Here is a 16,066-nt window from a genome sequence, read left to right on the forward strand (position 1 = left end):
AGCACAGGAACAGTGACCCCTGTGGGCACCCCCAATCTGGGGGAAAGCTGCTCCTGAGTTCCTGCCCCAATGCCAGACAATCCAGTTCCTCCTCATATGTTCCTGGGATCCCCAAAGCCACTGCCCAGCACTGGGGCTAAGAATAAGCAAGACTGTGTAAATTTGTGTGCTGACCCTTTAAGAGGAACTGTCTGAGTTAAGGGCACTTCTCTTTCCAGCCCTGAATCCCTGTGCTGTGGGTCTGGTGTGGGTCTGGAACCCCTTGCTCCTCACAGGAGGCCTCTGCAGCTGAGATATCCCTTCTAATTAAAAAAAAAAAAAAAGCAATGTGGGTTTCAGATCAGCCTGTTACTTGCCTCCTCCGCCCCTCCTATCAGTTTGATGTGCTTTCTTCTTTACTTCTCTAGTTGTAAGACTTCCATTCAGCTGGATTTCAGGCAGCTCTGAGTGATAGTTGTTCTGTATTTTAGTTGTAATCTTGATGTGCTTGTGGGAGGCAGCTTGTACCTGCATTTACCTACACCACCAATACTTTTACTTAAAAATATTTTTTGGGGTGTGTATTTAGTTTCCTTAGAAATATACACACACACACACACACACACACACACACACACACACACACACACACATATATATATATATATAGAGAGAGAGAGAGAGAGAGAGAGAGAGAGAGAGAGAGAGAGAGAGAGAAGAGAGAGAGAGAGAGAATAAAAGCCTTGGCTTTTATTCTCTAATTTTCTCTCTTAAACTAATTAGAAAATTGCCTCCAGGTTTTTTTTTTTTTTTTTTTTGTTTGTTTGTTTGTTTTTTGCATTATTCCTAATGAGCTCTCCTAAAAAATTTAGAAAAGTACATTTATTAAAACTCAAATGCCAGAAAGCTAACCCAGAAAGCCATTTCTATCTCCCGATTGGAAGAACTTTATGTAAGTGCAAAATGTTTTAAAGTATTTTGAGTCATTTTCTTAAATTTAAAAGAATCATGAAATATTTAAAATTAACTTTATTATTAACATATATCTTGCAGAAATAACTGAACAGAAAAGGCAGTAAATATCATTTAAGAATCTCTATGCTATAGGACAACAGGGCACAGAGAAGAGTCTTACATGGGTTCCAATCATTGGCTGTCACTAGCTTTGTGACCTTTTGGAGTGCTATGTGTGGTAACATTGCAGTGAGATTTGTATGAAAATAATTCAATAGAAAATGTATTGATCCATGTTCCTGATAATATAAAACATCATTGCATTTGCTTCACCTACATTTTTCACTGTTTGGAATACCATAGGTAGATAACAAAACAAATATACATACACAAATAGATGTGATTTTATCAAAATATTACACATTAAAATTGCTTTGGTTATTACAACAAAGCAGCTAAATCCTTCAGTCTCAGCACTGAAAATCTTTCATGTTTTTAATGGGAATTTGAGACTCAAAGATTGGTATTTACTGGTCCCCATACAATATTTGAGTCATTGTAACATTTATGGTCTGCTGAAATAGACGAGACTCCTGCTCCTAGATAGCTTCTTAGACTATATGACAAGGCTTAAAGTGATGCTCATTTATAACCATGTAATTTAAAAGACTGTTAGAAGAAAAAAGCCTCATATTTTTCCTGATAGAACTCAATGTCTTTTGGAAATCTTGTCAGTGATACACTTGAATGACCCAACCACAGAAATGTGGAGAAATATTTTAATATCATAAAGAAGAAACTACTGAACTGTTTTACTGGAATATTTCATTTTAAAAACCAATGTATGATAAGCCTCCTTACACATTAGGTATCTATAGACACATAATGCCTCCACTATGCATAATTGAATGCATAAAATTATTTCTGCAACATATACTCAAATCCAATGACAGTAAATGTCAATTTCATAACACTTTTTGTTGTTTTTTATTTTTTAAACATTTTTAATTGATTTCAGAGAAGAAGGAAGAGGGAAAGATAGAAACAACAATAATTAGAAATAATTACTAATTGGCTGCCTCCTGCATGCCCCACCCTGGGGATTGAGCCCGCAACCTAGGCATGTGCCCTGACCAGGAACTGAACCTTGACCTCCTGGTTCATAGGTCGATACTCAATTACTGAGCCTCACTGGCCAGGCACTTTTGTTGGTCTTTAGACAATTGCCTTATAGGACTTTTATTTACTGCTTAATTAAAATTATATGGTCTCTATATTTCATATACAGCAACGAGTATGCTTTTTAAATTTAACAATGTCTTACCTAAAGATGGCTTGAGAATAGACACTTCTAATTAGAGATGTTATGAATAAAGAAAGAATTAAAATATTTGGGTAGGATTTACTAAAAATTGAGTATAGGATCAAAACAAGTTAAGTAAACCTTCAAAATTTCTATTACAGGATTCAAGTCAAAGTAGTAAAAATGTATTACTTGATTTAATGTAATAAGTAAATGTGTTAAAATATTCCAATAACAAAATTTAATAAGGATATCCATGATTCACCTGTTTCTTTGCATTCATAGAGAAAATATAATTGTTCACTATTTTAAGGTAAAATAATTAAGGGCATGAGATGGATACTTGAAGAACCTTCCCTTCCTTTCCAACCTAACAGAAGAGATTACTTTGTTGATATAAAGGTAAAACTCTCACATTAAGGTTTGCTTTAACATCCTATATCATAAAAGCCTAATATGCTAAGTGTCCGACCGTCCGACCGTTCAACCAGTTGCTATGAGGCGCACTGACCACCATGGGGCAGACACTCCGACCAGTAGGTTAGCTTGTTGCTGGGGTCTGGCCGATCGTGGACTTTGTGAGATGGGCCGGACATGCCCTGGAGCCCTCCCGCGGTCCCTCCCTGTCCCCAATCTTGCATCAGTGGGGTCCCTCAGCCTGGCCTGCACCTTCTTGCAATCCGGGACCCCTTGGGGATGTTGGAGAGCCAGTTTCAGCCCGATCCCAGCAGGCCAGGCTGAGGGACCCCACCAGTGCACAATCCGTGCACCGGGCATCTAGTAATAGCATAAAATAATATAATATTATATAGTAAAATTCTATAAGTATAACATATTTTCTGATTCATAATTGTGAACTTTTACTAAAACAAAAGTATTTTAATATTGCATTTTATTACTGCCAAAGCACTCACAGCACTAATAGTGTTTCTTGTTATTTAATACTCTCTCCTAGGACCCACTGCAGCAATAGGTATGGCATGGTGCCACCTACAAACAATGACCCTTAAATATCTATCATCAGAAAATGGCTCTCTTCTGAGTTCCAAAGATATATATATATATTTCCATTTGCTTCTTTCACACTGCTAATTGGATTTGATGTTATGAACTGTATAATACCCCAAACGAAACTTATGATCTCTTGTGAAAAGAGAATAGCATCACCATACACTGAGTGGCCAGATTATTATGATCTCTGAACGCATAATAATCTGGCCACTCCGTGTATATCCTATATAATAAAAGGCTAATATGCAAATTGTCCCCTTGACCAGGAGTTTGACCAGCAGGCAGGCCGGCCAACTTCCCATGTCCCCTTCCCCTGGCCAGGCTGGCCCGAACTCCACCCATGCATAAATTCATGCACCGGGCCTCTAATATATCTATATATACTGAGTGGCCAGATTATTATGCATTCAAAGATCATAATAATCTGGCCATTCAGTGTATATCCAAAGCACAGGCAGGAATCTTCAAGTCATCCTAACACTTTCTTCTTTATCACACCCATTTCTAATCATACCCAAGTCTAGTCAATTTTACCTTCTAAGCACCTTTCAAATCCGTCCACTCTTTTTTGTTGTTTTTATTAATCCACACTCAATGATGTTTTTCCCATTCATTTTTTTAGAGAGTGGAAGGAAGCGGGGGTTGTGGGGAGAGAGAAACATCAAAATGAGAAAGGCACATTGATGGGTTGCCTCCTGCACATGCCCCAACTAGGGCTGGGACCAGGCCTGCAACCCAGGTACATACCCCTGACTGGGAATCAAACCCAGACAGGCTGACACTCTAACCACAGAGCTAAACCAGCCAGGGCTCCATCCACTCTTAATAAACCCTGTCATGACTACTGTAGTCAAAACTGGGCCATGACTATTGTTTCCTAGATGACTTGGCCTCTACTAAACTTTTTGAATTACAAATGTTTAACTCACCCACATTCATGTCTATTTTCTTAGGATAAAGACAGAATTCCTTTACATGACTTACCAGATCTTTCACAATATATCCTCAATTACTCACTAGCCTCTTTTGCAGGACATAGCTCCTTACTCTGTACTCAGCCATATTAGCCAACTTTCGCTTGTTCAAATTCATCATTCTTCCTTCAGCTAAATGTTACCTGTGTATGTTTCTTCCTTTTCTGGGAAACTCTTCCCTCAGAACTCACCCAATCCTTTCTTGACCTTTACAACTTAAGTGGTGCCTTCTCTTTTTCACTTGCATGTCAGTACACTGCATGTCAGTGTATTTGCATGTCAGTGCTCTGCAATGGTCTGAAAGGACTGTGATCTTCCAAAATCAATACTTTGAAATCCAATTCTGCAATGTGATAATATTAGGAGATGCTGATTGAGCCTTTGGAAGGTGATTGGATCTTGAGGTTGGCACCCTCATAAATGGGATTTGCTTCCTTATAAAGGAGATCCCAGAGAGCTCTCTTGCTCTCTTTTCCCCATGTGAGATATAGCAAGAAGACAACTGTTTATAAATGAGAAAGTAGGCCCTTATCAGACATCAAATCTGCTAGTGACTTGGACTCCCAGTATTTAGAACTAAGAGAAGGAAGTGTTCCTGTGTTTTTTAAGCCACTCAGTCTATTGTATTTTTGTTATAGTAGCTTGACTGGACTAAGCCATTCTTCATAGTATTTATCATACTTCCATTTGATATTAATTTGTGTGATCTTTTTATTGGCTATTTTCCCCCATAGGTCCTAAGCTCTTTAAGAACAGTAACCAGTAGTAGTCATAAGAGGTATTCAATAAATATATTGAATAATATTATTGAAATATTATCTATTAGCTATGTAAATGCTTAACACAAAATTATAATTAAATTGAAATAATGTGAATCTTTTTTTTTCTGTGTCCTAATATTTAAATGTAACAAATATTTTAATGTAACACACGGCATGCATGTTAAGGATCTGTACTAAAACCTCTGGGAAATATAACAAAAGAAGACCCCGGCTGGCAGCAGGTAGCCAGGGAAGGAAGGCCCTAGCCAGCAGCTGGCAGCCAGGGAAGGGAGGCCCCAGTCAGCAGCCAGAAGGAAGTCCCTGATTGGCCCTGATCATTGGCCAGGTCTAGGGACCATACCCATGCATGAATTTTGTGCACTGGGCCTCTATTCACACACCCACCATCCCTCAGGGGATGTCCTCCTCTGCGGGAGGCGACCGAGCTGATCAGGGGAAGGCGCCGCCCCCATCACCCCACTGCTGCTGCCACTACCAGCTGCAGTGGCTGTGAGGTCTGAACCCTGGGCCTCGCAGCCGCGGAGGCTAACGGCTGCAGTGAGTGTTGGGCCTTGCAGCCTCCGGGGCTCAAGGCTGCCTTAGCCCATGGCTGCCTGAGCCCCAGGCCTTACAGCCGCTGTGGCTTTGTCCAGATGGATGTCCAGAAGATGTCCGCCCTAATTAGCATATTACCCTTTTAGTAGTATAGATTATATTATATTATATTATATTATATTAATTATATTATATTAATTATATTAGATGCCCAGTGCATGAATTCGTGCACAGGTGCGATACCTTGGGGTGGCCTGCGGGGATCGGGCCAAAGCCCATAGTCCAACACCACCTGCCGCTCCTGCCTGCTGCTCTCGCTCATCCCGGCCCCCCTATGCCTGCGTGGGCTTGTGCCACTGCAGCCGCACTCACCAGCTGTGAGCCCTGCGTCTGGAGCCCATCCTGAAAAGGGTTGGGGGGGGGCCAGGATGCGATTGGCCCTCTGAGCCCACGGTAGGATTCCCTTGCTGGCCTGGGATCTCGATCCATCCTACTGATGTTCTCGCTGGTTGTCGGGAGCCACCTGGTGGCTGCTTTTATATTGTTTCTTCCTTGTGGAGCATCTAGGGAGGGGAAGCAGCCGCAGTGCCCGAGGCCAACTTCCAGGAGGCGGGCAGCGCTGTCGGGATTGTGCCAATGGTGCTGGTTCATCAGTGCCTGGCTTATTCTCCGGGGATTGGACCTGCAGGACTACTGAGGGAGTGAGTGGCTGCCGCTGGTCTGGTGTGCCACTGGGACGGGTCAGTCAGCTGAGTGGTGCTCCTGCTGTGGGAGCACACTGACCATCAGGGGGCAGCTCCCGCATTGAGCGTCTGCCTCCTGGTGTCCAGTGCACATCATAGCAACAAGTCAACAGATCGACTGGTTGTTCAGTTGTTAGGTTGCTTAGGCTTTTATAAATAGATTATATTATATTATATTATATTATATTATATTATATTATATTATATTTATTATATATTATACTAAGGTCTGGTGCACAGATTCATGCACCAGTGGGGTCCCTTGGCCTGGTCTGTGGGGATCGTGCCAAAACTGGCAGTCTGACATACCCTAAGGGGTCCCAGATTGCGAGAGGGCACGACCAGGCTTAGGGACCCCGCTGGTGCATGAATTTGTGCAGTGGGCCTCTAGTATGCATATAAGATCTTTGGTTAATCTCTTCTTGACCCCCCCGAACCCCCTTCCCTCTGAGATTCATCAGTCTGTTCCATGTTTCCATGCCTGTGCTTTTAGTGTCTGCCCCTGGTGGTCAGTGTGCATCATAGCTACCGGTCAAAAGGTCCAACAGTTGAATGGTCAGAAACTTAGCATATTACCACTTCTCAAATAGTATCAGCTGATCTGAGTCCTAATGAGTATATTGCTACATTCTGTCCTTAGATAGAGCCTGAAAGTCTCTGTAACTGTTTTAGAGAAAGGAATAATATATGGTACTTCTTGGTGCTTTTTCCAATGTAGGATATGTTCATCTTTCTTTTAACACCAGTGCTTTTCTTTTGCATGGTTTTCAAAAGACCTAATGTGAAGCTCATTTAATGTTCAGCCCTCAGCCTCAGGGGCTGCTGTTCCCTCATCCAACAGCCCATCCATCTATTGACAGGTTTATTAAGGCTATTCTAAAAATTAAGCCTCCTAGATTTCCTGTCTCCAAATTGAATTTGAATCTGATCCTGAAGGCATTCACCTGACCTTGCCTTGAACTGCTATCAGGGCCTTCTTATTCTCCTTGCATTTGACTCCCTAAGGATGCATACTAATCAGTGCAGCTTTACAGGTTCAGTCCCTTCTCCACTTGATTTGTTTTCCAGTGTTTATGATCCACTGCAATCAATGGTTGTTTATGCTTTCTTTACTTCAATGTTAAGAAAGTTTATCTTTTACAACAATCTCTTCTGGGAGACACTTGGGAGGACTAACTCCCAAATCACCTAACTTATGAAAATCACTAATATTTTCCAGAATTTAAAAAAGTTTATCCAGAAGGCTTCAATTCTCATTCAGAAACCAAACTCTTAGGGATTCAGTGGGATGTTAATTGCTATCCATTTTAGAAGTCTATTTAGGAAGTTTAGAGCACTTTTCTATGAGAAATAAAATGAATAATATTGTAGACCTTTATGTCAGATTGCATACAGTAAGCTACAAGATATCCCACCCCCACTAAAAGTGTATGTACCACTGTTACTTAGGACACCATGATTCAGTGTGAGCTACTGAGGTCAGTCGTACAGAGGAAAGATAATTGTGGCACTTCTTCACAACATGTGTGAAATAGTAATGGAGATGTGGCAGACATCGCTGGTGGCTTATGAGATTCCTATTTATCACTCCTCCTTTCTTGGTGCCTGAGTTTGCCTCCTGTGGTGATGGAGATTGAAATTCCCAGTTACTTGCCTTCCTATTCTTTATTTTCGGCAAAGTCACAGGCATGATACAACCCTATTCAATGAGATTTTAGGAAAATTGTGAAGATGTCTCAGAAATGTATATATTTTCTCTGTAATGAGAGATATCCAAGATATTTCTTCCCTGTCTTTTTTTAATAAATATGTTGACATATAAGGACATAACGATGATGGCTGGAGCTGCAGCAGTCATCTGTGTCCTTGAGGGAAAGTCATGAGACCAAAGAAGAATCCTCAGCCCTTGACTTCTATTCCTCTCTCAATTCCACTCCTTTTACCAGTTTGGAGCTGCTACAGACTGAGCGTTCGCATCCCTCAAAATTCATATGTTGAAATCCTAACCCCTCAAAAAATAGTATTATGATATGGGATCTTTGGGAGATGTTAGGTCATAAGGATGAAACACTGATGAATGGGATTAAAGCCTTCATAAAAGAGACTCCTGAGAGTCACAGGAAGAAGACAGCTGTGTATGAACCAGGCACCGCCATCTTTGAGGGCGGAGCAGTCAATTAGCACATTCCCTCCTTATTGGCTATGGGTGCCACCATCTTTGCAAGGGTGTGAGGGTCAATTAGCATATTCCCTCTTTATTAGATAGGATTAATATGTAACAAAACAACTTTTTGTATAGGTAAGAGATTTCTTTCTATCTGGATTGTTCTTAAATGCTTTTCATATTTTAGGTATATATTCCAGACATATTTCCAAATTAATGTTTATATACACACACACAAAGATACATGAACACACCCCTATACACATACACAAACACACACTAAAAGTTTTATTTGTCTATTTGTCTACTCTTCTGTCAGTGCCATGCACTGTAGCTTTATGAAATATTTCTGATAGAGCAAGTTCCATGAATATTACAACCAAAAACTAGGATTCAGAGATTACACATTCTACATCTGCGTTTGATAGCCTTTGGGCACTTATACCTAACATCTTTGTATCTGAAAGAGTTAATACAAATGTAATGTATCTACCTAATTCATAAGATAGAAATAGCACACTAACCAAAAGTGGCTGGTTTACTTTCCAAAGAATTCATTTACTTTGAAGAAGTTAAAGTTTAAAGCAATAAAAATATACTTCACTAAAACATTATAAGGAGATTTAAAAAGAAGTTTGCATGGTTACAGATGATTACTAGAATGAGTAGGGTGATCACATTGTAAGATACACAAATGTCAAATCACTATATTGTACACTTGAAGGAAATATAACTAATATAATACTTTAAATCAACTATACTTAAATAAAAGTAAATTAATAATTTTGATGTTTAATTTGACAGTACAAAAATAAAAACCCAAAGATGATTTTGTCTACACAAAAGATGTAGGGCACATTATAATTTATACTATCACAAAAATTATTTCCCAAATTATCAAGGTGTGTCAGCTATGTTCAACTTGGGCAGTTACCTCCATGTTTCCCAAATGTTCACTATTGTTGCATTGCAGCCCACAATGCACTTACTGACCCTGGCACATCACGGTAGCAAGGCTATATGTACACTGTATTAGCAAATATTTTTCTGACAGTTTTCTAGGATCTGCCCTTTCAAACCCCTAACATTTCAAATGATTGTGTCCCTCTCCCCAACATTTGATTAAAGTGCCTCATTGTTTTAGAAACTGTTGTTCCAATGCTAAGAAATAAAATAAATAAAATGTCTTGCACCTCTTACATGCCTAAAACTTATTAATAATGTTTCATTTTACAGTTGTATGTAAATGCCACATTAAATTTTATTTATTGGTAAATTATTTTATCAGAAACAAGGGAATTAGCCAGCTGTTTGTTACTCATGTTAAAATGTAATTAAACATCTGATTGAATTTTTGTGCATATCAAATAGCAAAGGCTAGTGTTTGTGTACAGACCATACTCATCAGAAAATGAAAAAAGACCCTACCAGATGAGAATGGTGGACTGCTGGTGAGGAGTGTGCTCCAATAGTCTGTGGCTGCAACAGTTTTCCTCAGAACCACCCCTCCCCCCATAATTTGGTAAATAGCTTAGCATAAGTTGTAAATCATGGCAACCAAATTCTTTATCAACTGAGACATTTCTTTACAGCTGACTACCAATATATTTTCTATCGTGCAATCTTTCAAAAGACTCTTGCACATTTCACAAGTTTTATACTTGGAACTAGAAGCCTGGTGCACAAAATTCGTGCATGGGGGCGTGTCCCTCAGCCCAGCCTGCACCCTCTCCAATCTGGGACCCCTCAAGGGATGTCAGAATGCCCTTTTAGGCCCGATCCTACCAGTAGGATCGGGCCTAAAAGGGCAGTCAGACATCCCTCTCACAATCCAGGACTGCTGGCTCCCAACTGCTCGCCTACCTGCATTCCTGATTGTCCCTAACCGCTCCTGCCTGCCAGCCTGATCACCCCCTAACTACTCCCCTGCCAGCCTGATTGATGCCTAACTGCTCCCCTGCCAGCCTGTTTTCCCCTAACTGCCCTCCCCTGCAGGCTTGATTGCCCCCAACTGCCCTCCCTTGCAGGCCTGGTCCCTCCCAATTGCCCTCCCCTGCTGGCCATCTTGTGGTGGCCATCTTGTGTCCACATGGGGGCAGGATCTTTGACCACATGGGGGCAGCCATCTTGTGTGTTGGAGTGATGGTCAATCTGCATATTACTCTTTTATTAGATAGGATAGAGGCCTGGTACACGGGTGGGGGCCCACTGGTTTGCCATGAAGGGTGTCCCGGATCAGGGTGGGGGTTCCCTTGGGGCATGGGGCGGCCTGGGCTAGGGGCCTGTGGTGGTTTGCAGGCCGGCCACGCCCCCTGGTGACCCAAGTGGAGGCCCTGGTATCTGGGGTTTATTTATCTTCTACAATTGAAACTTTGTAGCCTGTAGTGGAGCCAAGCCTTCTGCTTGCTCTGTGGCGGCAGCCATTTCTGTTGGGACTTATGTATCTTCTATAATTGAAACTTTGTAGCCTTAAGTGGAGGCCTGAGCCAGCTACGGCTGCAGAAGCTTGGCTTCCTCCATCACCGGGGGCAACCCTAGCCTCCTGCTCTTTCCAGCTCCGTGGCTGCCGCCATTTCTGTTTGGATTTATGTATCTTCTATCATTGAAACTTTGTAGCCTTGAGTGGAGGCCTAGGCTGGCAAGGGCAGGCGGAAAGCTTGGCTTCCTCCATTGCCGGGGAAACCCAAGCCTCCCTCCTGCTCTCTGTGGCCGTAGCCATCTTGGTTGGGTTTATTTGCATATTCGCTCCTGATTGGCTGGTGGGCATGGCTTGTGGGCATGGCTTGTGGGTGTAGTGGAGTGATGGTTAATTTGCATATTACTCTTTTATTATATAGGATTGTTATTTGACCCTAAAGGGTTTCCAGAGGCTTTAGTATCATCTATCCTTTCTGATTATGTAATTGTACACATTTATTTACTTTCAACATCAGCTCCAGATCCTATTGATAATATAAATGCCTGTCAGCATGACTTCTAGAATATCCATGTCAGATCATTACTCGTATTTCTTCTGGTTCTTCAGTAGTAAAATCAACTTAGTTTTGGACCTAGCTAGTTTGTTTAGATGTTGGGCCAGGTTGACCTGAAAAGGTTGAGGGTCAACAATGAAGAATTTATTCCTGACCAATTGTAATCTACTGAATTCTGTGTTCACATTGCATTTAAGATTCTTACCAATGCTGATGAGCTGCACTTGATGCAGGATATAGGGGCCCCAGAACACATCCAGACCTGCCTACATAAGTTTGGGTTTGGGTATGGGGGACAGTTGCACTTTTGGAAGTTCTGGTCTGCAACAGTGTGTTGATATGACTATTGAATGCATTTATTGAATGCACCTTTTTCATGAGTAAATGTAGTTTATCAATGAGGTATTTGTGTCTGATTTGTCTCTCATTCTGAGTCTATTAGTGATATATATCACTGTAGTAATTGTGCATCAGCTAGACAACATAGACAATACCCATTGTATTTCTCTGGTCCTTCTGAATGTGTGAGTGTGTTTTGTTTGTAATATTAAAATTTCAAACAGTCAAGAGGACTATATAATAAACCCTCATGCATTAATCACCCAACATTAATGATGATCAATTCACAATCTAATCTACCACTCCATCCCACACCAAGTGACACCCATGCTCCAGTCATAGTGGTCTACTCTCTTTTCAATAAACTCATGCATATCAACCTTTCCTCACACTAATTTCCCTGCCTGAAGTGCTCCTAACATCTCATTTCTTTATTTACACCTCAGCCTACTTCTTCACATTCTTATTTCACTTTTACCTTCTTTGAGAAGTGTGACCTGAAAATCAAGTTCCTTCTTAATCTGTCCCCACAGCATTTTGAAGTTTTCCATTATCTTTTGAATGTACTTTTGCATCAGCTTATATACTCTTATTAGGTAGCCCTTGGTTAAGGTCATGAAGATTATATTTTTAATGTTTTTACATTCTGTGGATAACTCTGAGGACTCAAATGTGTTTGAAAGAATACAAATCTTTAATAATATAGTATTTAATACATTTGTATATAATACATATAACATTTTCTACTCCATTTATCCTTTACATGTAAGGGATGAAATATGCCCCTATTTAAGTAAATTTATGATAAATAATGTTACTATTTTTTCATGTGAATATTGTTGCTAAAATAAAATTCTGAAACAGTACCAACTTCATATTGATTACAAAAATACATAATCATATATGTATTTGTCTCACTTTAAATCAAAGTACATGTTTGAAAATTATACTCATTCTAAAAGTAACATCAGGTACAAATTCTAATAATTTTAATCCATGCAGATTGGCCCACACTTCAGGATTTGGTTCATAGGGTTATTGAACTGCTCTTGTAATTTAAGTGAAGTGACAGGTCAATTCAAGCAACTGATTTGACCTTTCTCCTACTTGATTTTGATTGAAATTACCCACTACAACCAATGTTTGGCACTATATTAACATGATTTCCTACCCAGTGTTGTTTTTGGCAGAGCAGAGTAGAAATTCAGAAGGTGATTTATTTGGGAATGTTGGTGGTGGTAAGGATGAGAGCATATTAACTACTTCTCAGTTTCAAGAGAGACATATAGTATTCATTTAAGGAAAGTTAAATTAGATCATCCACTGGTAAGGAATAATATTTTTCCACAGCCATCGGGCCAAATCTGAAAATACAATGATTTTTCATCTCTGAGGCACTGTTAGTAGCAATTAATGGGATTTATTATTAATGTGTCTAAAATCACAGATTCTAATTTTCTGCTTCAGTGTATGAGTGTGTACTATTATATTTGCTCACAAATTTACATAATTTTGAAGTTTTAAATATTCCCAAACTTGAAGTATTTATTCATTTTCATGGCAAATATACTGTCACATATTTCTAATCTGCTTTTTTAGGTTACAAAAGTAAGCAAGAACAAGTCTCATTGTAACTTTGTGAATAAAGCTTTTCATCAGAAATGCATTAGAAAACACTGAAATTTTAAAACATTATTTCTAAGCAAACTTGAGCTAATTAATATTAACAAAAATTATTTTAATGTTTCCCATGTTTTCAATATGTAGCATATATTTGGAGGTTTGCAATGGGTTCCTGTTTCAGAAATAAACAACATTAGTAGCAATAATGCATGATAATAAAATTAAGATACTTTCTTCTCAATTAAATGGAATGTCTCATTTAATCTTCACAAAACCTCTATTACTTGCATTTAATGAGTGAGGTAACTGAGATTTAAAGCGATTGGCTTCTTAATCACTCAACTAGTCCACTGATGAGCCAAGATTTAGACATTGTTCTAGTCCTATAGCTGTCTCTTTATCTCTGCTTTATTTTGCAGAAGACAGGCAGATGCAGGGATTTAGATAGTACTACCTGTCAAATCATCACCCTATATTTTCCTTAAATATCTATATATATAAAAGGCTAATATGCAAAGTGTTCTGGCAGGAGTTCAACAGGGAAACCGGGAATTCTATTGCTCGCTATGATGTGCACTGACCACCAGGGGGCAGCATGGAATGAAGGAAGGCCCCAGCAGGCAGCCAGAAGGCCCTAATCAGCCCTGATCACTGGCTAGGCCTAGGGACCCTCCCCGTGCATGAATTTCATGCACCAGGCCTCTAGTATCAATATACTTTAATAAATAAAATAATTTAAACCTAATGGGATTTCACAGGAACATGTTGCATTATAGAGTATGACAATTCATAATAGATTGCAAATGAGAATGATGTAAAATGGAATTAGAAAGTTTTTGATATTTCTTCCATTAAAATGCCAACCTCTGTGTATTTATTTCATACAATGAGCTGAGTAATGTCTCTGATTTGCTTGAAAAGCATTTTCTCATCCCACTTGCAGGAGACAGAGAAGCTGTTCATTAGCTGTCATCTTCACAAATAATTATAAAGTGGAGAATGCTTGGAATCACTCTGGGAAATACTTTTCTAGGGGAAAAGTAGACCAATATAACAGCTAAGCAATCCTAAAGGGAGATATTTTTCAAGACTTTAATTTCAGTCTCAGGAATTGCCATTGTTCTTAATCTGCATAAAATCTGACATGAAACTAGACATACCCTTCCTTTCAAGTTGATTTTCCTTCTCTGACACAGGGGCATCAAATTAATGCGGAGTACCCACTGCCCTTGAATGCCTGGGAGAATAAAATTGGCACAGAGAAAGTGTCTCACTGGAGAACCATAAAATTGGCACAGAGAAAGTGTCTCACTGGAGAACCCAATGGAAAGAAAGCACAGAGCAAAACCATTGATTTAAACTGTTAAATGGATTATTCAAGCTACATACAAAATTTTCTAATATTTTAAAGTTGCCACTAAATTGATTTATGATTAATGTTGGGTGAATAGTTCAGAATAATAAATCTGAACTTAATCCATACAAAACCACACATATATATTTTGTCCCCCAACAGAAGCAAGCCTTTTTATTAGCTTTGTTCAGCTCTGACTTATGAAATCCTTCACTGTAAACAACTCATGATTCAGAGAGAGAACTCATCTAGTTTCTATTCTGTTCCTTTGGTGTCCTCATGAGATTTTTCTAAATGCATTTGTGGAAATAGACTCTAGGATTCCAGGTAGTCATGTGTATGCAAATGTGTTGGTGCATTTTACAATTTCATGACCTATTCCTTCTATATGTCTGTTGTCTTGCCTCTTAAGCTTCATGGAAGCAGGAATAAGAAAGATGTGTACACTAAAAGAACAAAAAAAAGAAACAATTCCAGAAAGCTTGGGAATTTCACTCTATAAACAATACCCTGGATGAAAGACTGCGTTGAAGAATAAATAAGCACGGCACAGTATTCAGCTGGGTTTCCAGTAGTAGGCTTACCAACTGAAATATGAGCAATATTAGTAATTCACAGAGTAAAGCAAATATTTTCACGTTTATCTAAAAACTTTTTAGCCTGCTGAGTCTACTTTTAAGTGATGAAGAATAAAGCAATGTTTTATCATATTCTCTTTCAGAATCCTTTACCTAAATGAATAATATACATTTTTGTAGGATGACTATTTTGTGTCTTATTTTGTGTTTTTTATTTGACTTTTTATTTTTATGTGTTTAGTCATTTATATATTTCAGTCTTTATTAAGTCTTAATATTTACAGTAATAATTATTAAAATTTATACAATTTTTAGCATATCCATCTGAATTAATTTGATTCCAAAATTGATTTGAAACTAATTAATTAGATGAGGTGTTTAAAGTAACAAAGTATTTTACTTTTGACTGACATTGCAGGTAATTAAAGTTCAGACATGTGCATATTCACAAACCTTTAGTACCTGTCCTGGGAAAATTTTGAAATACTATACATTGCTTTATATTGGATAGAAATTATAGGCTATATGCTTTCTAAATTTTTGTATTTTTTTGATAAAATATACTTTCCCAGTTTTTGGAAATATCAACCTAAAAACGCTCATCTCTTGAATACTGCAAATTACATTTTACTGATCAAAAAACATTCATCTAGATAACCAATCACTTCAGGGTACAGAATAAACATTAAGGCAGGAATCATGTTCTAATTACTTATTCTTGGGCTTCATATTGTTAATTAGCATGAACTTCATGTT

The 16,066-nt window shown here is 38.9% G+C and overlaps 1 protein-coding gene across 4 annotated transcripts in view; it reads right to left on the minus strand.

Annotated features, from left to right (window-relative positions):
- The window catches only part of ROBO1 (roundabout guidance receptor 1), a 1,316,070-nt gene that overhangs the window by 1,049,672 nt on the left and 250,332 nt on the right, over positions 1-16,066 (minus strand). The window lies entirely within an intron of this gene.

The sequence above is a fragment of the Plecotus auritus genome (genome assembly GCF_963455305.1).
Source record: "Plecotus auritus genome assembly, chromosome: 2".
Lineage (NCBI taxonomy): Eukaryota > Metazoa > Chordata > Mammalia > Chiroptera > Vespertilionidae > Plecotus > Plecotus auritus.